Raw genomic sequence first — 27,542 nt, forward strand, 5'->3', positions numbered from 1 at the left:
CATACACTGTCCTTACTCCTTTGCAACCCACTTTTTTCCATTTAATTTATTATGAATATATTTCCTTGCTGTTAACCTTGTACAACAGATTTCCAAATTTTTTGACATGATCCATAGTAAAGAATATAGTTAACATTGCTACTAGTAAACACACACACACATGTGTATTTGTACATTTAATGGCCCAATCCTTGCCCTTAGTGTATATGGTGTTCTCTGATATTTTCTCTTCCACATTATAATGAAATAGCACATAATAGAATATAGTATTTCATGATTCACTAGTTGATTACATGCCCTACATATAGACCACAATTTGTAGTTTGAAAAACACTAAGCCACAATATCAGTTTTATGGGATAGATGGCAGCCCGTTTGTAGAGATACCATAATTATTTAACAGATCTCCAATTGTCGGCCTTTTCTATTGTTTCTACTATTTTGCCATTCAGTCTTTTGTTCACTAAATTGTTCAAGAAATACGTATTGAGTGTCTACTCTGTGCAGGCATTTTTCTGGGTGCTGGGGAACACAGCGGTGAGCTAGACAGATGAGGTCGCCATGTTATTGCACTTACATTCTCCGGGGGCCGGGGAGACAGGCAATGCACCTATCTACAGACCAGGATAATGTGAATAGACAGTAATAGGGTGGAAGTTATCTTAGGCGATGGGCTGGAAAGGCCTCTCTGAGGGGTGGCATTCAAGCTGGTATTCCAGTAACAAGATATTGTTGACCTACTTCTTGAGAAGATCAGGCATAAGAGTATCTAGGCTGGGAGGACAGCCAGCAGAAAGGTCCTAAGGTGGTCAAGAGCTTGGCACGTCTGAGGATCAGAAAGATGGCTAGTGTGACCCCAGCACAGTGAGTGAGGCGGGAGAGGGAGGATCATAAGAGACAAGGTTAAGAAGGTTGGCAGGGGTCAGATCATCCAGGACCTTCTATTACAAACATGCTCTATCTTGGCTTACATCCACAGGTGTGTCTTGAGGGGAAAAATCAAGAAGCATCTTGAACAGCAGCAGCTGTAAGCAGGGAATAATGGGCGGCAGGCAGACTGAGAAGCCAACATGTTTTTCTGAATGGAGGCTTCTGGGCTAAAGAAGATCCCAGTTCTGTTGGAGGAGCATGGCCCTGGCCCAGCACCTTGTTCTGTTCCAAGCAGATCGTTCAAAGGGGATTTTAAGCTCCCAGAAAATGGGGTCTTTGTCTAATTCACTGCCACGTCCTCAGCACCTAGCGCAATCCTTGACCCATAGCACGTGTTCACTAACTGTTTGTGAAGCAAATGAATAAACGGACATCTCCCCAGGCCTGCAGGCAAAGGACAGAGGGAATTTGTGACAAATCGTTACCTCACATTCACGTTTTCTCAAATGTGACCCCCTATACTCATGCTACCAGAGGAGAAAGTCCTTCCGTGTAGTTAAGGGAAAGGATTTCTTTAGCTCCTCTCTGGTGAAGTCACAAATAATCTCTCAGAAGGCATTATTTATTTTACTTTGTCTTTTTTTGTTTTAATAAATGAAATGGCATGACGGCTCACCAGCTGCTTTTTGCAATGAAAAAAGATAACACATTGCGATTGCCAGAAACAGATGTTGAAGAGGCCTAGAAATCTGATTTTTCCACATCAGGGACCCTGTTGTGTATTGAAATAAATTGACGGGTTTACTGGAAGCTAGATTGTTGGTTTCTTTGAGGTTGCTCGCTCATTGCATTAGAGAAGGGGTCCGGGGAACGCCATAGAAACGGATGGGCCCCGGAGGAGCCCTTGCCTGCCACGGGCTCCTGCTACTTCGGGCTGACTGGCTCCATGTAACACAGCATTCCCCTGCCTGCTCACTCATTGCCATCGTTGACCCATGCCCGGTGTAAACATGGATGGGGTGGACAGAGACAGTCTATTCTGGTTAATGAATGCCTCTCTTGACTGTTTTCCAATTTCTGAGTAAATGGCCTGGACTCGGTTCTTTGGAACACAAAAACCATTCCAAAAATCAGTGCTGGGCAGAATATGATGAAACAATAGATCAGTTTTGCCTGTTTTTGAACTTCCTATAAATGGAATCTTGTATTATACGCTCTTTCGTGTCTGGCTTCTTTTCTTCAACATCCTATTTGTGAAAGTCATCCATATTTTTATATATAGTTATAATTCAGTTATTCTTGTGGTCATATTGTCATCCACTGTGTGCACACGCCACAGTTTATTTTTCCTTTCTTCTTTAGATGGGCATTTGGGCAGTTTGCAGTTTTTTACTGTTACAGCCAATGAGGCTTGAACACGTCTTTTGGTGACCCTACACACCCATTTCTGTCGGGTATATTTGTAGGAGTGGAACCGCTGATTTGCATATATCCCACTTTAGTAGATGCCACCAGTTCTCTTAAATGGTCTCACCAGTTTACACTCCCATCAGCAGTGCGGGAGAGATCTGGCCTCTATCATTTTGCTGTTGCATCAGCCCTCCCTACCCTTCTACCGTGGGTATCATTCAGCTGCCACCACTGTGACCATCTGAACGTGTGCTTTGACAAGATTTCACTTGAAAACGGCTGTAATCTGGAGCTGCCTTTCCTACTCTCTCTTAAGTAGTATACTTTCTGCAGTTACAGCAGTGCAGACCACTCAGCATCTGCTCAGGTATGAAATTAATCTTCACATAAAGCTGGCTGGGATTGGAGGCGGTGCAACTAGAGGAAACCATTCTGTTTATTGAGATTTGTTTTTCAGGATTATGGTTTCAAAATGTCCCTGATTCCCTGGATAGTAATGCTTACAGAAGGAAAGAGTGAGAGCTAAACTTGCATTCTGAAAAGGGACATAAGCAGGTGTTAAAGAGAGTTATGAGAACAGTATGAATTGTAATTGCGGTTGGACTGTGTGGGTTCAAATCCTGGTTCCATCACTTACTGTGTGGCATTGGACAAATTATGTAACATCTCTGTGCCTCATTGCCTCAACTGCCAAGTGAAGATATTAGGAACATCTACCTCATAGGGGTAGATTTGTGAGGGCAAAACGAAGTAATACATGTGAAGCGCTTAGATCTCCTGGCACGTGATAAGTGCCACGTGAGTGTTAGCTGTATTAGTGTCTGTCTTTAGTCTTGAACCCTAGAAGCAGTGCCTGAGATGAAGATTCTGGTTCAAGTTCAATTGAGGGAGTATCCTCAGGAGAGGGAGAGGGCGGGAAGCAGGACAAGGCAGGGGAAGGAGCTAAGCAACGATGTGGTCCAGCTGGAGTCCGGCCTTAGCCTAACGCTAATCCTATGGTGGTTCTTGGAGTATAAATGGCACCAGAGTTGTCCCACCTTGAAGCAAGAGGGTTAGCATTTTATATCCCCATTTCATTCAGCCATTGGCTGTGGGCTGCTGGAGACAGGGCGCTCGTGGAGTGGGCACTCTGCTCCAGTTAGCTGAGGCCAAGCCTCCAGAGAAGGGGGCAGCTGTGAGCTCCGAGCAGCCAACAGCTCACAGCAGCTGCCAAAAGGGGGATCTGAGCAGGAGCACCAATACTGTCTATCGTTCCTAACCAGGCTTTTATCTGTAGCCAAGTCATAAGAGCCACAAAACCAGTGATAAAGAAAGTCTTTTAGAGGTAAGGCAGGTAGCTTCCTGGACATTCTTTGTCAGGAACAAGATGTCCATGTGCACCCATGAGCTCTAGAAGTCTGTGCCTGCATGAGGGATGAGCGTGTATCACACTCCCAGCCTAGCAGTTGCCTCAGTACAGGCTTAAAGAAATAAAGCTCACCTTGTAATCCTGTCCCTTCCACGCAGTCAGCCCCACCCTTAGCCCTGCTTCTTGGGACCCTTATCTTTCTAGACCATGACTTTTTAAATTTTTTTTTTTTGCTGAGGAAGATTTGCCCTGAGCTGACATCTGTGCCTATCTTCCTCCATTTTGTATTTGGGATGCCACCACAGCATGGCTGATGAGTGGTGTAGGTCCACACCCAGGATCCGAACCCATGAAACCTGGGCTCCCAAAGTGCAGCACGCCAGAATTAGCCACTATGCCACTGGGCCGGCCCCCTCCAGACCACCACTTTTAATATAAGTTTTTCTCTGTCTTCTGCCCATCTCTATGTCTGTGGGAGAAACGAAAAGAAATGTAGAGAAGGAATCATCTATTTGAGGCTCACTGGACCTGTGGTGCTTCATAGTGAAATGTTACTGTATCAACAGCTCATGACTTAATCAGCATGTAGATAGTCTGCCCCTCTCTGTGGGAGATGGAAGCAGGTGAGCTCTGCCAGATGTGTGTTTGGTTTCTAGGAGATGGATCTGCCAACTGTGGCTCTCTCAGTAGCCAGATTTCCACTCACACAGGACAAGGCAACATTAAAACATGATGAGTCACCGTGTGGACAAATAGGCAGCCAGTTACTTTCCTGACTTTGCACCCAGGGAATGCAGACGGAGCCTGTGAAGACCCTGAGGCTGATGGGGATGGGGATTTAAAGGACATGAGGGAGCCAGTCTCACACTAATATGTTTTTCTTAATTTCAATCAAGCAAACTGGGAGGGGTGCACCTCAGCCTGCATGGGAGGTAAAATCTAAGAAAGGAAAACAGGAAGTACAGTAGCACCAAGCTGAAATCTGCAACAGATACCGTTTGCAAGCATTGGTTTGTTAGACAGTGAGTAGTTTGTTTATTCATTCATCCATTCGTTCATTCATTCATCCATTCAACTGGTATTCAGCAGGCATCCTCCATGTGCCAGTTTTGGTGCTCCGTGATGGACCTATGGAGGAAATCAGCCACAAAACAGATAACTCTCATTGTCATAAGCGCTAAAAGGTCAAACCCAGCAAAAATGGTGAGCCTTTGCACATTGCTCACTACTACCAGGAGCAGAGTCGGGAAGTTTTCCTAGCATAGGACTGCTGTTTCTGACACATATGAAGCCCATGGGCCAAACAGAAGGCCAAAGCTGAAAAAACATTCGATTTTGCTTTCCAATGCTTTGGATGCAATGAACGACTGCAAGAATGCCTACTAGTTCGTTTGCACATTCATTTGACAAACATCTGAACACCTCCAGGACGCACCAACTGGACTCATTTCCGATTCTTCGAGAGCTTTTTCATAATCTGTGTAGGGGCATCATTCCTCTCTTCTATTCTTTCTGGGCTGCTCTGCTCAGATATACCAGCGGACCAGCTGGGTAGGCGAGAAGTTAAAAGGAAAGCCTGATGGAAAAATGAAGTGATTCCATCAAGAAAAATTGCTAATTGTGGTTCCTAAACATTCTCCCCAAGGAAGTTTGAAAGCAGGTAGTGAATCTTCATGTGCTAAGCAGGAGGTTTTGTTTATGTCTTTACCCCTGAGGAACAACAGAAGAGCTGGCCCATGTTCCGTGTGATTGAGGGTCACTACATGACTCAGCGGTCAAAATGAAACCCGTGCGACCTGACTCCTGCGGCCTGTGCTTCACCATCGCCTGTAACTTCCTCATTTCTTTTTGTGGCTGGTGAATATCAGAGGAAGCTAGTGCAGCCATCGGCTCTGCATTAGAGTTAAATGGAGGCAGCATAGGGCAGATGCACAGTGGGGTATACTGGCATAGCAGCAGCAAGAGCAGCAGTAGCAATAGTAGTAGTAATAGCAATAGTAATAGCAATAGTAGTAATAATAGTAGGAGTAGGAGTGGTAACCACTTAGTATGTGTCCAGCACTATATTTAGCACTTGTCTGGATTATCTCATTTAATTCTCTCAACAGTCCCAGGGTGTTGGTTCTGGCATTCTTCTCCAATAAAGGTCAACTAATTTGCCAGGGTCACAACAGTTTAAGTGGCAGACCCAGAACTGGAATCAAGTTCGATCTAACTGCAGAATCCATTCTCTTAATGATTTTGCTCGATTGTCTCTCGAGCAAGTGAGCTTTGGCATAAAAGAAAAATAAAACTGCCAGTTAAAGCTCTATGACTATGGAAAGGCTGTTTAAACAACTTGTCCTTCGATTTTCTTCTCTAAAAAATGCATGCAGCTCAGAGGGTTGTGAGGATTATGTGGATTAATCAAAGTCTCTGGCACATAGTAGGCACTCAATAAATGAGAGTGCCCTTCTCTCTGTGAAAGCTACTTGGATTCCTTTGCAACGTGGAAACCAAGGAAGCATTAGGTCAAATTAAAGCTTTTGGAGGTCTGAAACTAACACTGCTTGAGTTTTCCCAGCTCGGGAAGGAGGCCAGCAAATATCCCAGCCTTCAGCCAGTGCCGCTCCTGAGGAAGCCCTGACCCCTGACGGGAAATGGTGGCGGGGGACTACTTCTGTTAAATGGAGTAATCGATGTGAAAACACGTGCTAGTATATCGCCATCTGAAGATTTAGTCTGTAACCATGTGATACCGTAGTTACTTGGAGAGAAGAGAGCTAAAAAGCTAAAGCCGTAGACCATGGAAAATTTTCATTTCTGATAAAAGAGCTCTTGGCAGTTTGAGAGACTTCTTCCTTGATGGATGGTTGAAGCTTCCAGAAAGCTAGCCCAGTGACTTCTCATCTGCTGTGTTATGATTGGGCGCTGAGTCACACTCCCGCCCCCACGCCCGGTCCCCTATGGCACTCCCTAACTGGCCTTCCTGTCAGCTTTCCAAACCAGGGAACAGTCATATTCCCACAAACCTGCAGAGAGCTTCCTGTAAGAGAGGCCCTTTGATGAGTGCTTGGTCAAGGTGGGGTTTACGTCAAGGCTCTGCCTCAGGCTAGGTGAAACTCCCATCAGGCTTGCCAACCGTATTTAGTCTTTTCACTTTTGGCTTTGTAGAGTTTCTTTATTGTATTTGAATGCTCCTCTACTTGTCTTTATTATTTCCTTCCCTTCTTCTGTCTTTGTGTTTAATTTGCTGTATTTTCTCTCACTTCTTGAGATCAATACTGAGATTCCTGACTTTTAGTTTTAATTTCTAATTTATGAATTTGAGGCTATAAATTTCCCTGTAAGCATTGCTTTAGCTGCATTTCCCAAGTTTTGCTGTGCTATAATTTCATTGTCACTCACTTCAAAGTACTTTCTAATTTTTACTGTGATTTCTTCTTTCACCTAAGCATTATTTAGAAAGATAACATTTAATTTCCAAATATTTGATAATTTTCTAGTTATACATGTGTTTTAATTGGTTTCCAGCTTAATTCAACTGTGGTCAGAGAACATGTTATGATTTCAGTTGTTTGAAATTTGTTTTAATGTGTTTTATGGCCTAGCATATATTTAATTTGATAAATATTTCACGCATACTTAAAATATGTGTGTGTGAATTCTGTCATTTGTCTAGTTCAAATCTTACATGTTACTTCTGATTTTCTTTGCATTTTTTCTCTCTCAGTTGTAGAGGGAAATAACTAACAAGACAGAAATTATAACAATGATCCAAGTCACAGAGTGAAGCACACATACCAACACTTTTAGGAAAATCCCTGCATGCCAGAAAGATGTGTATCTGGGAAAGTTTGGTCCAAAGGTCTCACATTTTCAAAAATAAGGGAGTTGCATTAAAATTGCCCACCATGACTGTGGATTTGTTTGTTTCCTCTTTATTTCAGTCAATTTTTGTTTTACTTTTTGAGGCGATGTTACTATATATATGTGAGATTGGTTTATTCTCCTAGCAAACTGATGCTTTTTTATCAAATGTCCTTCCTTCTTTACCTCTTATAATGCTTCTTGCCTTAAAGTCTACTTTGTTTGCTGTTATTATATCTACACCAGCTTTCTTTTGGTTAATGTTTGCATGGTATAACTTTTCCTATCCTTTTATTTTTAACCTTGCTGTATCTTTATATAGAAAGAAAAGGCATTGTGTTAAATGCCTCGAATAGTGTCGGGCCCACTTCAATGTGTCTCCTTTCTCTCTGAGATCTTGGCCCCTCAAGTTCTGGCCTCCTGGGTAGCCTTGAACTCCAAGTTTTGTCTCCCCACACTGTGAGACTTCCAAAAGCTCCATTTGACTTCCCAGTGTCTTATTGTCACTCTATACTTGGCTTCTTAGACTCTTGGCCCCAGGTTTCTTATGAATCAGCAGACATCTCGAGCTGGCAACTGGGGACAGACTGCTGGATTCTCCTCAATGCACTTCCCTTCTCTCTGGGATCCTGGCTAGTATAGACTGAATGTTTGTGTCTACCTCCTCCCAAATACGTATGTTGAAATTCTAACCCCCAATGTGATGGGATTCAGAGATCAGGTCTTTGGTGATTAGGTCCTGAGGTGGACCCCCCATGCATGGGATTAGCGCCCATATAAAAGAGGCCCCAGAGAACTTTCTTGCCCCTTCCACCATGTGAGGACACAGTGAGAAGATGGCCATCCATAACCAAGAAGTGGGCCCTCGCCAGACACCAAATTTGCCAGTGCCTTGACTCTTGGACTTCCCAGCCTCCAGAGCTATGGGAAATAAATATTTGTTGTTTAATCCACTCACCACTGCTTTTGTTAGCAGCCTGAGAAGACTAAGATACTGGCCTTTCAAGTGCTTGCTGCTTTGGAAGCTTTTCTGAGGCTTCAATGGTGTTCCTTGTATTTTTGACCCACTCTTCTAGCCATTCTCTGTGAAAAGGTTAGTCTGAAAAAAAACTACTCCAATCTCATCAGAACTGGATGCCTAGGTGAACATTTTGGATGGTCATTTCATCTGGGTAAACCTTAGTTTCCTCATTAGTAAAATGGCGGCATATTATGAGATACCCCATGGGGTTGGTTTGAAGGTTAGATATATGTTAAATGTATTTGGTAAGCCTAAACATGATTGGAACACAACTTGCTATTATTAAATCTTAACATGATGGAGGTAACTGATGAAAAATGGTGGTAAGTATCCAGATGGGGCAGTTTGTTTATGTGGCCAGGTCTACCTGGCGGTGTGAACAGAAGTTACTTCTGCTGGTTGTTATGATTGTTGAATTTATCATTTTTCAGTGTAACAACTTACCTCCTTGTGGTGGTTGGGTGTCCCAGAACACTATTCCAAGCACTTTATCTGAGGGCTCACTTTTGAAAACCCAAGGCCACCAGCAAGGCTTTTGGACCACCCTTTCCCAAGTACACATCTTTTTGGCAAGGAGGAATTTATTTTAAAAAATTCAAAGGAATGGAAAATACATGTGTATGTTCTTTATTCTAAGACCTGGGCTATTGTGATAACTTCTGCCCTGTTAGTCATAATCTTAGAGTTTATCCCTGACTTCTGCCCTGAGCAAGTCTTGCTCAGCTCAGGTGGTATAAGAAAGTTGCACAACTTGCTGGTCTCTTCTGAGTAAATACTTGCACCAGCTTCAATTCTTTCTCTTACTGTCCTGATGGTTTTACATTTACCCACAAGTTGTGGACCTCGCTGGCTTTTTCTCCCTGTGCAAGGTCGGTACCACCCTTGCAACACAAAGATGCATTCGTCCATCACTTGAGTGTTCTTTTTGAGACCACTTTACCTCTTCCTTGTCAAGTGGTGGATGATAAGAACTGCTTCTAGTGCTTTCTGCCTGGCATTTGAAATATCACCTTTTTACACCCATTATCATGTCCACTATTCTAGGAGTCTCAGAATCATGATGCCTTTTTATCTATAGCAAACCCACTGTGACCTCTGCCATTAAGGTTTGCACAATGCAGTCACCGGTCAGGCCTCAAACGCGCTTGACCTACAAATGTTAGCTCAGAGGAATATCAATGTGATTCAGGATCACTCATTTAAATCTGAGCTCCAACCAGCCTTTTGAATTGGCTAACAATCTCCTTGCTTGCACTGATGTAGAACACTAGACACTATAGGGGTGAGTTAGAGGGGGAAAGTTCTAGATGCTAAAGCCAAGGTTCTCATTTAGGAGATGTGAGGGTAGGGAAAAAAGTTCCCAAATGCACATTCCAGCCTATACTTTAGGCCTACTGAATCAGAACCCAGAGCTGAGGCAACTCTTTTCCCCTCCTTCCCCTTTCCCTATCCAAAGCAAAGCTATGGTGCCAAAGCACAGAGCGGGAAGGGCACTGGCATCTATGGGTGGTGAGCTCGGCACCATTTTGATTATTCCAACATTCAACAGATAGTCAGGAATGAAATTATTGAGCGATAAAAGTCTAGGTACAGGAAAGTTGGTTCAGCTATGCTATTTATTCACTCGGCATCTGGAAGTAATCAACTTAATCTCTTAAACTACAATTTCTTAAATAGGAAATGTGCTAATGAGAATAGGTGCTTGATAAAAGTTTAGTGCTTGACTGGTTGGTTTTTGTTGTTGATGCCGTTGATACTATCAATGAAACGATGAAGAATTAGGTGTTACTATTTGCAGTGCCTTTGGAGATTTCAGATGAAAACTGGCTGGCTGGTTTAAGGTTGATTTATACTGAACACTTCCTCATTGTGTTAACCATGAATCTCATGGCCAAGTCGGTTTCTCCTTTTCCCATTCTCAAAATTTTGAGAAATTGTGTTTACAATTTTTTAACTCTCTTGGAAGGAAGTTTAGCAATATGTATAAACGGGCTTCAAATGTTTGTTCCCTGGATCAAGTAAATTTTTAGATAGCTATTCTAAAGAAATAGACAAACCTCTGAATGTTTCTCTGTATCTGGGAAGGTTGTCAACGTTAAAATATTATTTGGATGAAGTCAAGTGTGTTTTTTTGTTCACCATTAAATTCTCAGGACCTAGCACAGTGCCTGGCACACAGAATGTGCTCAATAAATATTTGTTAAATGGATGAATTGATAATTAAATCTACTTACATGTCTCTGGATAAGTCATTGACTTGTCTTGCCCTCCGTTTTCTCTCCTATAAAATGGGACTAATAATACTTAACCCTTGGAGTATTTGAAAGAAAATAACAGTGGTGGATGCTGTGATTTGCCTCATGGATCCCCTTTAAAGAATTAAGTATTTCTTCCTCCAGCTGGTGGGAGTGTTGACAGCTGACAGCCCTTAGCTGAGTCCCACTTTGTGATTTGTCTTAGCTACAGAGAGCCACCTAGCCCAAGGTCATACTCCATTCCCTGGACATCCCATACCCAGCGACTATCTGGCACAATATAAAAAGGCTCAGTTCCCTTGCCCCAAGTCAGGACAACTCTGATGAGCCATTTCAGCTCTAGGGATCCCTAAGGGATCAGCTGAGGCCTTCAATAAAATGGTATTGCAGTCCAACTTCTTCACCAGCTCACTCCTGCTTCTTGCTCCTCCCTTCCTAAGGTGTTGATCCCAAGAGCAAGCCCTATTAAATCTCCTGCATGCTAATCTCTCAGAGCCCGCTCCCCCAGGAAGCCAACCAGGGACGGCAGAAGGTACTATATGCTAAATAAAACACTTATTGGGTCTGGCAGTCAAAGAGAGACAAGGATCCACTGGAACACATGGCTATTTCTCCCAGCCCAAGAAATGGGCTCTTTTGTGAGTTCCGACAGTCCTAATAAAAGTGTTTTCTGTTAAATCTTTGTGGTTGAAGGTCAGGGAAGGAGTTGCAGTCATGGTCTACAGATCTATATCTGTTCCAGTCAGCAGTGCCATAATTAGGTGTGTGGACTTTGGAATCACACAGCCCCACGTTCAGACACCCACTCTGCCATTTACTGGTTATATGACCTTTTACCATCTTTCTTCCCTCAGTTTCTTCACCTACAAAACAAGGATTATAGGGTTGTTATGAGAATTAAATGAGATAAAGTAGGTACAGCTCATAGCATGGGGCTAGTTAGCGCTTAATGAAAGGAGTTGTTATTATGCTGTGATCCGTGGAGATGTATAACATGGGAAACGTAGAACTATAGAGAACTGGGCTAGAATCACACAGTCAGTTCTATATATCTCTGTGGTAGACACAGAGACGCATGGCTCAGATCCCCCTCCAAGGAAAGACTGTATACCCCAGCTGTCAGCTTGATCAGGGTTTGCCTCGGCTGCAGGGAGGCACCGCAGTCCAAGAGCACGCCCTCGCCTTTGCAAAGACTGAGTGAAAACCTGGGGAGGGCGGCAGATAAAGTCCCAACCATTTCAGCCCAATACAGGACCACGCCTAAGACTCCCAGGGGAAGGGGATTGGCTGAGACTTTGTCCAGCCTGCATCTCAGCTTAACTTCTCCCTGTGCCCAATCATGCTTCCTCCTCCTGCTTTCCACAGCTGTTGATCCCTCATAAACAGCCTTCACCCCAAACTCCATGTCAGGGTCTGCTTTGGAGAGTCCAGCCCATGACAAATTCCGAAAGCACAATTAAAGGGTAACTCTTAAAGCCCCATCCTCACAGCCCCCCCCCCACTTCCTTTGTTCATCCTTTTATCTTTCAATCTTCTCCCTTTGTCCGTGTTTTGTACTCTCCATATTCAGAGCATTTTGTCTTAATGGTCTGTTGTATACAGCTTGTCCACGAGCTGTCAGGTCGTGGCAGAAGCCTATTTAGACAAGTTGTCAGGTTGAACGGGAGAGGGAAAAAAATCCTCAATCAATGTGTTTTCGCATGCAATCACACGTGGGCTAATTTATCTGCAGCAGCGTTCTACCCTGCCAGTTTGGCATAAGGGTCCTCAGACAAGGGGGCTGTGAGTTGGCTGATTAACAGAGCGATTTTTATTGGGAGAAGGACAACACAATTGTTTTATGGTAATTATCACCATTTGAACCTGCGCACACGCTCATGGGGAAGATTAAAGAAAAGGCTCTGTACGGATGATGAAGCAACTGGAAACATGCACAGGCTAGAGGGCTAGAACCATTTAGAATATTAACGCTCTCTACCTTGTGAAAAGCCCCTGAGAGGGGACAGATTGGCTAACTTTTAAAATAGTCCACGTGCCTTATCTTGGGGACTGAATGCAAGTATGTTCCATTTCTAGAGTTGGGAAAACAGCGGGGTAGATTACTAGGGTGACTTGCTTAGAGATAACAGCCAAGTCCATTTCAAGGCTGAGAACAGAGCCAGTCTCTGAAGGTGCTGAACTAGGCTGTTAAACATCCTCCCTTACACTTCACAAAAACAAAACAAAAAGAACACACATACACACAAACACGCACACTCACACACACAGCTATTTTTTCAGAGTTTTGTGGCTGTGGTGGTTTTAAACTTGAAACACACCACACACTACAAAACACTTCCCAGGTGAATTGCAAACTCCAACTGGGGAAAACACAGACTTTGTATTTTCTTCTTTGATATTTGATAATTCTCTGTGCATCTTTGTCCATTCCCACTGTTGGATCTGAGTTTAGGACAAGGACAGAGCGAGATAAGTCTGTCACCGCCAGGCAAAACAGATGAGCAGGGAGCTGTAAAAATGGTTTGCTGCCTGGAAATGACTTTTTATCTTTTAAAGGTTTGTGGTATATGATTAACTTAAAAGAATCTTGCTTAAATTGTTAAGAGCAAAGTCTTTGGGGTCTGCAGCTGTGTCTGTGGCTAGGATTGGAAATACAGTAACGGGGGCTCTAACTTTTGGAAATCTTCCAACTTCTCCTACTTTCTCTACGTTTTCTTTTTACATCCTTTACAAGTAAGAATCATTAAATGATACCTCCCTCCTCCTGGCTAGAGCAGGAGAGTGGAAGGGCAAGGGCCTCTCTGACAATCATTTTGTTGAGAAAAGCCAGGCTGAGGAATCAAAACATCTCCCTTCCCGGCAAATGGAGAAGACACATAAAAGTCTGGGCATTCCGGAACTCCCACCCAATCAAACACTGCTTGCCCCAGATTGCAACACTAGAAAATCGAGCTGCCAGAAGAGATGACATAGCAACCTTAAAAATACTTCCATTGGCCATGTCAGGAGGAATATGCATGGAAACCTAATCAGTGTGCAAGTCAGAAAGCTGAGGGTAAGGAGAGAGAGATCTTCAGGACACGGCTCCATGGCAGAAGGGTCCACACTGCCAGAGGATGTCAGTGTTGTAGGGCAGTGTTTCCCTAGCTGTTGTCTTGGAAGCTGAGTGCTCTCTGAGATGATAATGGGCCGTCTGTCAAACAGGGTTCCAGAATCAGCTAAGTTTGGGAAGTCAGTTTTGTTCAACAAAGGTAAACAGGTTTCTTTACCTCAAATTCGCAAGGCCCTTTAAAATGCCCATGTAGACTGCAAAACTCCAAGAGGGAAGTAGAATTTGAGTACAAAGTCTTTCTTCATAGAGAGCCCTATGAAGATCTCATAGAATGAGAGTGTCCCAGAGAACAGTCTAGGAAATGATGTCATCCAGGAGGCACTCAGGTGCTCAGGCTGGCTGGAACTCTGAGGCCTACTCTGCTCCCTGGCTGGATGGTAAGAGAAGCCCTACATTAGGTGGTGGGGGGTGGCTTTTGGTGTTTAGTGTCTTTCATTCTGTGGGTGACCCAGCTCGTGTCTAAGCATTTAAGCTCTTTCCTTTGCTCCCCACTCCTTTGGTCCCTGGTTTCCTCCTCAAGGTTGTAGACTCCTGCTTTAGTTCACCTGCCAGGATCTGTGAAGCTGGCCTGTTACTCCAGCAGGAGCTTACATTTTTAGACTTGACCTTTGAAAATGAGGAACCTGTTAGCCTTAACTTCAAGTTGGCTTAGCTTCTCCTGCTAGTTTCTCCTAACTGAACCTGCCCTTTCTTTCCCCCTCCCTTCCTTCCTCTTTTCCTCTCTCCCTCCCTCTCTCCCTTCCACCCTTCCCTCCCCCAACATTTATTATGCGCATTCCTTGGGAACCACAGAGTTTTAGGTTTTAGTGCAGGTGTTCATGACTTATGGTTCATGTCAAAGTTCTGAAGCAATTGGCTGAACTCAGGTCATGTGCCTGCCACTCTGGTGGTGGGTTGAGGGGACAACAGTTATTGTAAGGGGCATGTGTGAGGGGCCTCGTGAAAGACTGGATGAGTAACATATCCTTTACCTATGTTTTTCAAATGCAGGTAGATCTTGGTGTGATTGATAAAACATTGCATGTAGATACTATTGGGATTCATAAAATGTATCTTAATTTATACTGAATTAACATTGCTTTTGTCCTTATGCATTTTTAAATCAATACATATTATATGTACTATTATCTTGTTGGTGTCGATGGATTTTTTGATGTTGAAAGGGGATCCTTTATTCCACCTAAACCTCAGGCTTTGGAGTCAGCCAAACTGGGGTTCAAATTCCACTTCCCGTCATGTATTAGCTGGGTGACTTTGGGCAAGTTGCTTAACTTTTAAATCCTTAATTTCCTTACTTGAAAATGGGAATTATCATATCTGCTTCATGAATTTCCACGGAGATTGAATGATGTAACGAATGTAAATCATCTAACAAATTGCATGATTGCTCAAGAAATGATTGTTGACATTGTTAGGAAAAAATAGAAAGAAGGAGGAGAAAGAAGAAGAGGAGGATGACAAAAAGACCTTAGCCATAAGCTAGTCAGGAATAATAGAGGCTGGGAATACCAAGGGAAATTAAAAACAGTCTTCTCTGTCATTACACATCTCCCGCCATATCTTTGACTCTTCCAAGATTTAGCATAAACCCAATTAACTGAAAAAACAACCAACATACTGCCAAGTGTGCTGACCAATGCTAGGGCACACTTGTTATATTTTGGCCACTCCACATCTCAGCCCCCTTCCTATGTTCCTGGACGGAGATTGCTGGGAGACAAGGAGGTGAGGGGCACCCATTGTTTAGCAGTGACCTCCAGTGACAGTGGCAGCGTTCAGAGGCAGCAGTGCCTGGGATCCTCTAAGCAGGCTGGTCTTGTAGCATGACCCTATCTGTGCTGGCAGTCACCAGCTTCTTTTGCTCATCCCACCTTCTTGCTTTTTTGTCAAGTCTACAAGCTCGCCAACATCCTACCAACAAATTCTTCTTTAGCTTCAATGATCTGGGGTCGGTTTCTGGTGTTTGCAACCAAGAGAGTTACTTGGCACACCCATGACATAGATTTGATCTCATCTTGTGCGTCTTAGATGTGCAGGCTCCAGATCTGATGGCCAAACCAGACACTTACTGCACAGCCCCATTCCCATTGCAGAGACTTTGTGGACGACCTTCTCTCCTGGTTCCACAGTCTGTCTGCCAGGGTGGTTGGGGGCAGAAAACCCATCATGCCACATTTCTCCTCTGTCCCTCCATGTTTTACTGTTTCCAGTTGTAATGGAGGGAGAGCAGCAGAAGAACAACTTCAAAGGCTGCGTGGGGCACTATCCAGCTAGGTCCTGACTGATGGCTGTCTCACTGCTGAGTTGTCTTTGCAGAGTGACTGCCTCCTAGAGAAGATGACAGCAGTTAAACCCATGCCTGGGGTAGGGGATAGTGCTGACTCTTGCTACTCTGCCCTCTCCTCCCTCCCCACACATCTAGTGCTCCAGAGATTAGCCCTCCAGGGTGACCTATGGATGACCCACCCCCCGCTGTCACTTTTGTTTGTTGTGGGAAAGGACCTGGTAAGGATGAGTAGTGCTCTAAAATCCCGGGCTCCCAGAAAGTGCTCTACTGGATCTCAGATGCCTGCAAAGAGCTCTCGTTTTGTTTTCACATTTCAGATGTTAATTATAAGGAAGAGAATTAGGCATATAAAACAAATTACATTGGCAGCGTTTGCTTCACTTGTGCACCACAGGGCCCAGGCGCCCCTAATGAGATGTGACTACAGATCATCGTGCTTCCTGCAAACAGCCAATTGCTTCTAATGTGGCAGAGTCTTCCTTGTATTGCCTGAGAATTAGCCACAGGTGTAGCATTTGACTTCCGTGAGCATCACTTGCCCAGGGAAGTGTGCTTAGGTCAACAGCAGGAAGAGGAAGGAGGAGAGGGAGAAAGAGAGAGGCAGGCACCCAAGGCTTTAGAGCTTCCTCATAATTTCCATTAGCTCTCCTCCTCCAACTGCCACAGCCACCCCAAACAAATGCACGATCCAAGAAAAAACAGTGTATCTCTGTCCTTTCTCTAGAAAGCAATTCTGCAGCTGCCACAAGATGCAGGCAACGAATGCTGTCTTTTATCAGTGTTTAATAATATTAATGTCCCCAGCGAAGAACAAACACGCATTCTACCATGGGTTGAAAACCGTTTGTGGGCTAATTGGAAAGCATTACTTAATGTTTTCCTTAATTGGAATTAATTACAAGACCCTAGTGAAGAAATAAGTCCATATGTGAGATTCTAAGACCTCACACTGTGATGATAAATTTCCCTAAGAGAGTTTACCCCATCGGAAGTACCTGTGGCAACCTGTAGAATACGTGTATCTAAATATCTGTGCTCCTTGTGAGCATGAACCTCCAACAGTACTGAAATCAGCACAGTTAAACTTGGTTTACTGGTAAACAAAAAGGAGAAATATGATGTTGGGTCTGAGAGGTGTAGAGAAAGGGTGTGACTTCTTAGGGCCAACCTGCAACTAGTGGTTATGGGATCTTGAGCTTCAGTTCTTCCATCTTTAGATTGAAAGGTTTGGACTGGAGTTTTCTAGTTCTTCAAGCTCGCGCACTCTAGGTTTCTCATTTCTCAGCCCTGAGATTCTGTCTTGAAATTGTTAGCTGTGAGACACCAGAACTGAAACAAAAGGCAAGCTTTTTGAAATGAAGAATGAGACAGTCCCAGGGAAAGGATCTTGACTGGATTTTCAACTTTATTGAGGGACAGTCGATGTATCTGTCTACAGAAGGTGATTTTTTAAAGGAGCAGCAAAGAAATTCTTGAGCGAAGTCAAATGGGCAGTTCCTTTGAAAACAACCAGTTAGCAGCTCATGACTGTATATGAGTTTGGATGAATTAAGCTATAGTCTGCAAAACCATATGTCCAGGTAGACACAGCCATCACGTGCCGTAAGAGTTTCCCAAACTATGTTCTGAGGACTAGAAGTGTTCTGTGATCTATATTATGGGTGCAGTGGGGAAGAGGGGAAGTCTATGGTTATTTAAGCTTTGGAAATCCTGAATCATATAAAGTTATACAGGTTTCTTTACAATAGGATCCTCTGAGCACTTGTCATGCCAACGGGCTTTGTGACTTTCCTGGAACATACAATTTACAGTGTCTGATCTTATTTGACTTTGGAGCCTCTTTTTATTGGCGTTTCAATGATTCATGGAAGACCAGTGTTTTGCGGAATTAGTTTGAGAAATAATATGCTATGCAATTAGAACAGTTCATTTTAATACTTCAGCTAGAAGTCCAAGCAAAACAAGCTTAGAAGAAAGAATAAACTAGAAAAACACTGAAAAATGTGAACTTTGATAAATTTCACTATATGAAAGAATTTGAATAATTATTGTTAGATTAAGTACAATCAAATGATTCCTTATAAGTGGCAATTGCAAAACCCAATGATATGTTGAATAAATTTGATTTCTTTAAAAGAAGCACAATTCTATTTTGCTCTTAGAAGATTTTCAAGTTGTATGATTTAGAAGGCTAAAGAAAAGCTAGATGATTGATAGTGATTTTATTTTTCCACTTTAAAAGCTAGTAAATCAAAATCTATTAAGGTAAACAAGGAATCTTATTTTCTTTGTGCTAAGAAAACAGTAATGGGTAAATTTCTAAGTGTCATGTATGGAATTGTGGGTGCAGCGTTCTTGTTATTATTAACATGAGTTGGGTTTGATATATTCAAAGAAAATCTGTTTTATTAATGACCATTAAATAAGGCTTTCTCTAGAGAATAAAGATGACCCCTAGAGTGTAGTTATCAAGACAATAAATAAAGGTATAAGAATCAGAAGTTCCAAGAAGGAGGATATTTCTTATGTGGGTGGAATATTATTTTCCCCAAAAGTCCTGAGATTACGTATGCCCATCAACAGAACAGATGCCTTAGGAAGAAATCTAAACGACTTCATTCTGAGCATTAAGAGTTTTTGTGCTTATTTGTTAAAAATACCATACAAACTCAATTTATTACTTTTGATTTTGGTTAACAATAATGTCTTTGTTCCTCTTTCTTCTTCCCTTTCCCATGTTGCTTAGCACCCATTATCAGTGATGTCAAAAGATGGCAGGAGGGAGAAAAAAGCGATGAAAAAAATACCACAGAATAATTTATCAGAAGGAGACTTCCTGAATGCACTGTAATTTTGCTCTCAAGTAGGAATTTCAAACCTTCCTTGAGTGAATCTCTTCGTCTCCTGGGAAAAGGAGGTTCCCCTCCTGGGTGGGTCGGAGCTCCCGTCTGCCTCACACCAGCCGATCCCTCATCGTCACTGCAGCTGTTCTGCTTCTAGTTGAAAAGACACTGGATTTATGCTGTACAGCAGGCACAAATGGGACACTGGGCTGTAACATTTGATTGATTGGATTGGAAGGAGGCCGTCTGATTGCCACAGGAGGCATGCGGCTGGTGCTCCCCAGTCCCTGCAGGAGGCTGCCGCGGTGGGCGAGGAGCGGGGCCTCTTGGGGTGTGCTGCACTTCTCAACCTCACTCAGCTTAGCTGGGGTGACACAGGCCAGGGGCATCTCAAACTGTTAGAAGCTGTGCACTAACCACGTATGACAGACACCTTTGCCACCAGCTCCTGCTTCTCAGTGGTAGAATTTCAACTAGAACTGGTGGGAAAACCACCCTTCTACTCCAGAGGAGACTGCAGAGTGGAGGCCTGACTTATATCCCATAGGGTAAGGAAAGGATGGTTACATGCCAGCAGGATATTAAAACCATAAATACTATAAAAGATGAGTTTGCAAACACCGTCTCCTCAGAGAAATCTTTTCTTATGCCCCAGGCTAGGTGAGGACCCCCTATTATGTAATGTGCTGAATTCTTCCTTTGTGGCACTCCCTAGTGTTGTCATGAATTAATCCATTATTTGAGAAACTATTTGTTTCTTATTGGTCGTCAAATATTTAACATTAATTCCATAAGGGTAGAGACCCTTCTGTCTTTCTCCCTAGCGTCCAGGGAAAATGTGGTTATAGCCCTGCCCTGCCCCGCCCTCCCCTTCCCTTCTTGTCATGAATAATTTAGTCCTAAGGCCATTAGGTGAGGCAGAACAGGGTAGGTGTCCAGGGTGGAAAGGGGCAGGGGTGTGGAAGCCTAGACCTGGATGCCAGAGCCCCAGCAGGGTGAGGAGGGCCTCCCCACCCTCATACGACCAAAGGATGGGCTCATTTAACTTGTGTCCCATAACAGGAAACTCTTGGCCTACTCAGCCACTTTGGGAAGGGGGAAGAGGGCCATCAAATTATGAGTGCAATTAGACAAAACATCTGTTAGGTTATTTTTCATTGTTTCAACCAGTTCACGGGGCATTGTAGAGACAGATCACTAGTTAATTTAGTTTGATGGCCAGTAGTGTCTGTGCTAATTGAATTTTTGACTGGATATTTGGGAGTCATAAAAAGATATGTGTATTTGTGTGTGTGTGTGTGTGTGTGCTCATGTGCGTGTGTAATGTAGTGGAAAGACCGCAGCCTTTGAAATTAGATTCTGCTTTAAGCCTCAGTTTCCTCCCTCATAAAACAGGATTGATGACAAATTTGCTTGTGGAGTTGCGGTGATTCTATAAAATAAGCTGTCTATATCCATTCGTTAGAGACTCTTGACATGGCTGCTCAAAGACGGGGCTGCTTTCTGTTTTTTTCTGCCATGGACCCCTTTGGTAGTCTTGTGAAGCCAATGGATTACTTCTCAAAAGAATGTTTTAAAAATGCATCAAAAATACATAGGATTAAAAAGGGAGCCAATTATATTGAAATATAGTTATCAAAATATTAGTAAACACATTTGTGATATAGCAATTTATGTGTTTTATTGATACATTCAACAACAAGATCTAGTGACAGCTCTAATAATTGCTATAATTTTGAAGCAGAGATGAGCAGAAATGATATATTGGGGTATTCTGAACAACTGTAATGATGCAAACGAATCTGTGACATTTATTGGTAACAAAGACACAGCGATTACTAATAAAACCGTGGTCTGTTTCCTACATTCATAAACAAAGAAACTGCTAAATTTTAGTTAAAGGATGCTAAGTATAAAAATGCCAACCTTTTCCCACGTTCACAGACCTCTGAATTCTATGCCTCCATGGATCCCAGGTGAAAAGCCCTACTCCAAGATAACCTTGACTTACACAAATCTTTCTATGCTTCTCACATTCTCCGAAAGTTGGTGAATACAGTCTCCACATGATGTCTGTGGAACTTTCTGCCCTCCAGCTGCTATCGCGGGCTTGTCTTCACCTGGGGATTCTGGAGGCAATGCCTATGGCCACCTGCATCTCCCTCTGTCATGTATTTGATGTGCCAGGGCGTGACCTAGAGGAGCTTGTGTGTGCTTAGACGTGGAGAGACCCTTGAAATGTCCAAAATAAGTTTCCTCTACTTGCTTATCGAGGATATCTGTATGCCCAGCATCCTTTACACTTTCTTTTTTTTTAAAGACTGGCACCTGAGCTAACATCTGTTACCTATCTTCTTTTTTTCTTCTTCTTCTCCCCAAAGCCCCCCAGTACATATTTGTATATTCTAGTTGTAGGTCCTTCTGGTTGTGCTGTGTGGGACGCCGCCTCAGCATGGCTTGAGGAGCGGTGCCATGTCTGTGCCCAGGATCTGACCTGGCAAAACCCTGGACCGCCGAAGGGGAAGCACACGAACTTAATCATTCGGCCACTGGCCGGCCCCAATATACTTTCTAATTTCCATCACAGATCACGCTGGCCGGGCTTGCTTCTGAGGAAACTCTAATGCAGCCATAGCCACTTGTGTTAAAAAATGATCTCCCTTGCCTCCAGCAAGCTATTTGTCCTCTGCACTTTCTTTATAAACACCCCCACAGTTAAGGCATCTGTTTCTTCGTGTTAATTTCACCGGCTCCCGTCTTCCTAGCCTGGAAGGAGCCTTTTAACCTGTGGGTAGGCCAGACGAGCGAAACAGGTAGCATGAGAGCTAGGCTGGGAAAGGAAGGCTCACCACAGGCCTCACGGGACAGGCAGACGGAAATGCAGAGGGAAGCCCCATTTCATTCCTGACCTCCTCCCGAGGTTTGGGGGAAAGGAAAACTGCAAAGCCCTGAAATAAGAACAGATGTGATTGTGCCTCTGCTCAGGCTGCAGGAACGAATAAGGAAGGGAAACGAAGAATCCAGGAAGAAAATAAAAGCCCAGTTTGTACATGGGGAAAAAAAGAAGCTACAAAGTTGGAATAAAATGTCTTCTTGCTTTTATCCTTAATAAGGATAAATAATAGGTGTGGCTCTTTCTGCTTGGAAACTGGCCTCTCACGTCAGCTTGGAAGAAATCATTAAGGAACAACACGAACCTCAGACCTTTCAGTTACTCTCGTTATTATGTCCATGTCTGTGTCCACTTGCTGAGCTTTTCACAAACTCTCTCACGCCCCTTTTGGGGATGAAGTGTGGGGGAAACTAGGTCGCTTGGAGTTGAAAACAAAGAAAGGAGAGAAGAAGAAGTGTAGTTTTGTGCTGGCTTTTGAGGTGAGCTGGAAATCACCAATGAGACGCCGGAGCAAAGACTCCCTGAGGTGGCTCCTTGATGTATCACGTTAACAGTGGAAATTGTCCACTGAGAGAGCAGAGAGGCTGTTTGCAGGCAGAAGAGGAAAAGGATGGTGTGCTAGACAGCTTTGATATCTGTCTGAGGAAAGGATTTCCCTCCTAAGGCACCAAGAGCTAGTAGCAGTTTCAGGCCTCTGGTTAGAAGAGGGCAGAAGGATGAGAGAATGGTTAATTAAAAACCCGGGTTGACCTCGAAACAATCAAATGGGTAATAATGAAACTCATCAGCCTCCTTGGCAGATAAGGAATTACACTAAATGCTTAGGACCAGCACTAAGGCCCCTATCAGGCTAGTTTTCTTACTTTTCTAGTTTGGCTGAAATCTCATGCCTGATTTTTGCTGTACAGTGTAGTCAAATTTCAAGCCTTTGAGAATGGCATTGTGCTTATCTGTAAGATAAACTGTCCTTAATAGCACGTGGCAGCTACACTCGGTCAAGTTATGCAACAAAAGTGTCGACCTTCTGTGATAAAAGAATGGAGGGGGAGATTCTGTACCTTTGACACTGGGATCTTGCCTCTACTTCTGTTTCTTTAAATAGTGTCCTTTCCCGTGGACAAAAGGCCTACTTCGTCACCGTAGATCATTAAGTAATTAAGTACATAAAGAAAAGAAGAAAGGGAAAATTTAGCATTTAAGTTTTTCTACTCAGAAGTGCCCATGGTTAACAGCTTATCTCCTCTATTTCTTCTCTTTTCTTCGTTTCAATTTCATCTTTAAAATTATAGATTCAGCTAGATTTATTTAATAGCTATTTGTTGAAGGGAAGGGAAGCTAATAGGGGCCAAGCCTTCAGCTCGAAGTTGCTCATTGTTCAATGGATCACACAATATTGTCAATTGGCTACTTGTCTGTCCTCTGCCATTGGACAATGAGCACCCTGATTGCCTCCAGTGATTAGACCTTGCTGCTTGGTGCCCCCTTGCCACTCTGATGACCCTCTCTTATCACACTGCCAATTCCTTAAGTTGAGCACTCAGTACGATTATTTTCAATGATTATTCTTTTAACCAACAGTTTTGAATCTCTCCTTTGGGTCAAGCCCAAAGCCAGGTGCAAATAAATGATTTCACTTAGTTCTCTTCATTTTCATATTCTTAGGGCAGGGCCAGAGCCTGGCCCACAGAAGATTGGGTAGAAAAAAGGTATTTTGGAAGGAATGTGAGCACTGGGGTTAGACTAGATTTGGATCCCAGCCCTTGTGTCCAGCTGTGTGACCTTGGGCCAAGGATTTAACCTCTCTAAGCCTTGATGTCTTCATTTGTAAAATGGGTGTAATAAAATCTTCCATAGAGGCTCGTGATGAAGATGAAATGAAATGATATATGGAAAGTTCTGGCACATACTATGTGTTCCATATATAGAGAATGAATGAATGAATGAATGAAGAAAGAATGAATGACTGATCAGAGTCCAAGAAACCAATTCAAGGGCTAATGTGGACATTCAAGTGGAAAAAGGGGATGAACCAAGACTCAATCTTTGGACCCCAGGGCCTTCATTCTCTCCCTTCAGTCTGGTCTCGGGAGAGGTCCCAACACAAGCCATTGACTTTTAGGTGTGAATATAAGTTGACATGCTCCCTCTCTGAGAAACATTTGCATTTTAAATAAAATTTCTAATCACCTGATTTAAGTAATGTTTTGTATAATTTTAAAGGGTTCTCCGTTTCTCCTGGAGCCCATCTGTGAACCTGGCATCACCTATTAAGAACCCCTTATGTCTCAACAAGTATTGATTGGGAGGTCACAGAGAAGTAGATAAGAGACTTGTCGGGTAGGATGCATTTTAATTGGAAGCAAATCAGGATACGATTTTAGTACTTGAGGCATGAAGCAATAATTGCCTGAGCTCTGGTGGTGCCAGTATGAGTAGAAAGGAAAAACAGATTCCAGAGACCTTAATTGGTGAGAATTGAGCATCATGAGGCCCAACCAGATGTGAAGAGAGAGAGAGAAAGAACAATTCAGAGAGGCTCTAAGCTTTGAACCTGAGCAGTGGAGGTCTCGAGGCTTCCCTTTGGAACCATAAGGCATCACGGAGGGGAGCTGGCTCTCTGGGGAACAAATGATAAGTTTGATTTTAGCCATAGTGAATTTTGGGTGGTTGACAAGCAGCCAGTGGGGGGATGTCTACCCATCAATTGGAGATGTAAGTCCTGCAGGCAGATGGTTCCTTCCCACACTGATATCGTGATTCTATGATGATTAGGGAAAAAATGGGGGCCAGAACTGTGATTTGAGGATCTTCACCTTAGATGTAAGCTTTGAGGAGTCAGGAAGGTGGATAAACTGTCTGAGGGAAACAATCTAGAAAAAAATGGTATGAGACCGAGTACTGGATCTTGAAATAAGCCCATATTTAGGGGCTAGGCTGAGAGGAGTCGAGAGAGAGAGAGAGAGGGTATAATGCCAAATAGGGGGACATCTTAGTAGAGAGTAGACCACCCAGCTTGGAGAAGAACGAGGACACGGGTGCGTCTCAGAAGACCTAGACAGATGGAGACCAAGAGGAAGGGCTCGCTTCCTGCTGATGCTGAGACATCATTTGGGGAAGACAGGAACTGAGCTCCAGCTCAGGAGAAAGAGGAGGGGTAACACAGGGAATTCTGAGTTTGTTTGAGTTTCAATCTGGATGACTTAGAAAACCACTGAAGTGTCTGACAGCCTATCAGTGATTGGACTATGATTTCTGCATCAGACAGATGGGAGCCCCAGATAGAATTCAAGTCCGATTTATAGGAAATTTTAAAAAGTTACAATTCTGTATACTTGAGTTGGTGTCTATAAAATTCATACTGTCCAAACAATAATGGCTTGAATGCACTAAGGCATTTATTGTCTTCTCTCTTGACAAGAGTCTCGATAAAACACCCCTCTATTATCTTATTTGATTCTATTCATGATGCAAGTAAAGGAGGTATCATAGTTCCCACTTTACAGATGAAGAAACTGAGGCTTGAGAGATAAAGAAATATTCCCAAAGTCACAGGGTTCACAAGTGGCGATGCGAGAACCACAACCCAGGATTTCGGACTCCTGATTCAGTGCTTCTTCTATACTAGAACTTCTTCTAAAGATAGGCTCAGAGGTTCTTACCATCTCCTTAGGAGTCTGTTTTGGTTTACATCTTCCAGATTATATAAGCCAAGTTATAGAATCTAATGAATCCTTTGGGTTAATGTGCTAACAATTCTGGTTATTAATTGTAGTGAAGTAGGAGTGTGCCATGTGTGTTTGTGTGTGTGTGTGTGGGTGCGTGCCTGTGTGCATACTTTAGGGAAGGGACAATTCAAAGATAATTTTGAACCACAGGCCTCTCAGCATCTCTCAAAAAGCAGGACAATGTAATGGTCAAAAGCATTGACTCACTATATGAGCTTGGGTAAGTTCCCTCCTTTCTCCTTGCCTCAATTCCTTACCTGTACAATGAAGATGAGAATATCTATTTTGTAGGGAGGCTGAGGAGAATAAATGAGGTCACTTGTATAAAGTACCTGGCGCTATGATCTTCCTGTTGTAAGTGCACAACACACGGTGGCTACTGTCACCAACACAAGCAGTACCTTTTGGAGTGCAGCCAAGATGGCTGCACTGCTTCCAGGTCACAGATAATGTCAGGGACACTTGAGCTGCTCAAGTGTGATCAGCTGTGGGCTGTGGCTTGGTTGTCCTCTTCGCCCCTTCTGCAGGTTTGAGGGAAAGCCAATCAGGGAAAACTGGGGAGAGATGGATACAAAAGCAGTGTTTGGGAATGTTATCTGGCTGGATCTAATGGAGAGACTTGCCTCACAAAAGGATTGTTCTGGAAAAGTCTGTTACTATCTCCTAAGAGAAAGTAACTAGTGAGGGCTGGGAGGTCAACCCCTTTAGACCAGCCCTTCCCAGGTAGTGGCTACAGTTCTCACACAGTGAATCTGCAAGGGTAGAGACCACAGGGAGACCCAAAAGGAGATAAAGAAGAAACCTGGATGCTGACAGCCAGGCCAATGGGCAGGGAGCTGTCTTAGTCCTGGAGAGACAGGCCAGACTCCTGAGGGCCCTCCAGGAACTGCAGGCATTCAGAGAAGGAGCTGGGAGGGAGAGATGTGGGGGAGAAAGGATGCAGGGATGGAGGGGTATCAGAAGTGGGGAGAAGTGGTAACATTTCCACCAACTTTAGAGAAAATATAACAGATTTTCCTTCATGAGCCTAAATCTGGGTCTGGGAGGCAGTCTTCAAAAGATGAGCTTGGAAAATAGTTTGAGTAAAGCAAAGGGTGACCTTCCAAAACGATATACATAGAGAGGGGTCAGTTCCTGAACTTCTGTCAGGATGTTATTCTTATCACATCCCAGTTCTTGGCGGGGGCCCAGTAAATAATTGTTGATGGAACCAATGAATGATATACATACCTTACACTGGCCGTCAGCAGGTAAAATCTTGGTTTGGCTCACTGGTAGAATGAAAGGCTGGGCCAGCCCTGCCAGTTTTGCTTGAGCTAAATGAAACCATGCCCCACAAAAGAAATGACTTAGAAAAATGTAAATCACTACCATGCCATTTACATTGGACCTCTTCAGGTGAATTAAGTCTCCCAGCTACTGTGATCTCAATAGGAGCGGAAAATAGGAGAGTTTGGGTGGAATGGGGCAGAGAGCATGCTAGTGTCCCTATCAAAACCTCCTTTGCAGAATGACAGCTTTTCTGGTCAAAAGTGTTGTCATCAACTTACATCTGTGCTGCTTCTAGAGGCATTTGTGTTTTAAGCATCTTTTGCTGTGGCAAGAAAAGTGTGTCCCCTACTAATGGGATTTCTGACATTAGGGAGCAGGTTGGGAAGGTTTTTGTGAGGAGCATGGGGGCTCCTGGAATCTTGGAGGATGGGCTATTGCTGCCTACTGTGCCCCCAACCAAGCTGGGCCTGGCTAGCACCCCTGATATTCTCTAGGCCCTAGCAGCCCCGAGGACAGCACGTGGATCTTTCTATCACCAGCTTTGGCTGGAGAAGACAATTCACCTGCCCTTGAACTGGTTAGCTGAGTAAGAATAACCCCGTAGCGTATAACTCAGAAGGGGCTGAATCCTCTAGGCCAGTGCAGAGTTCACGAGTG

General features: G+C 43.5%; 2 long non-coding RNA genes across 3 annotated transcripts in view; both read left to right on the plus strand.

Annotated features, from left to right (window-relative positions):
* LOC139080926 (uncharacterized) overlaps positions 1-2,079 on the plus strand; it is a 59,743-nt gene extending 57,664 nt beyond the window's left edge. Inside the window, exon 4 of one of the 2 annotated variants that reach the window (XR_011535790.1) lies at positions 980-2,079. This is a non-coding gene — a long non-coding RNA (uncharacterized lncRNA). The remainder of the gene's footprint in view (positions 1-979) is intronic. The other variant, XR_011535791.1, reaches the window with a different exon arrangement.
* Positions 2,080-13,810: 11,731 nt separating this feature from the next.
* LOC103557302 (uncharacterized) overlaps positions 13,811-27,542 on the plus strand; it is a 47,252-nt gene continuing 33,520 nt past the window's right edge. Inside the window, exon 1 of the long non-coding RNA XR_011535789.1 lies at positions 13,811-14,242. This is a non-coding gene — a long non-coding RNA (uncharacterized lncRNA). The remainder of the gene's footprint in view (positions 14,243-27,542) is intronic.

Source organism: Equus przewalskii, chromosome X, assembly GCF_037783145.1.
Source record: "Equus przewalskii isolate Varuska chromosome X, EquPr2, whole genome shotgun sequence".
Lineage (NCBI taxonomy): Eukaryota > Metazoa > Chordata > Mammalia > Perissodactyla > Equidae > Equus > Equus przewalskii.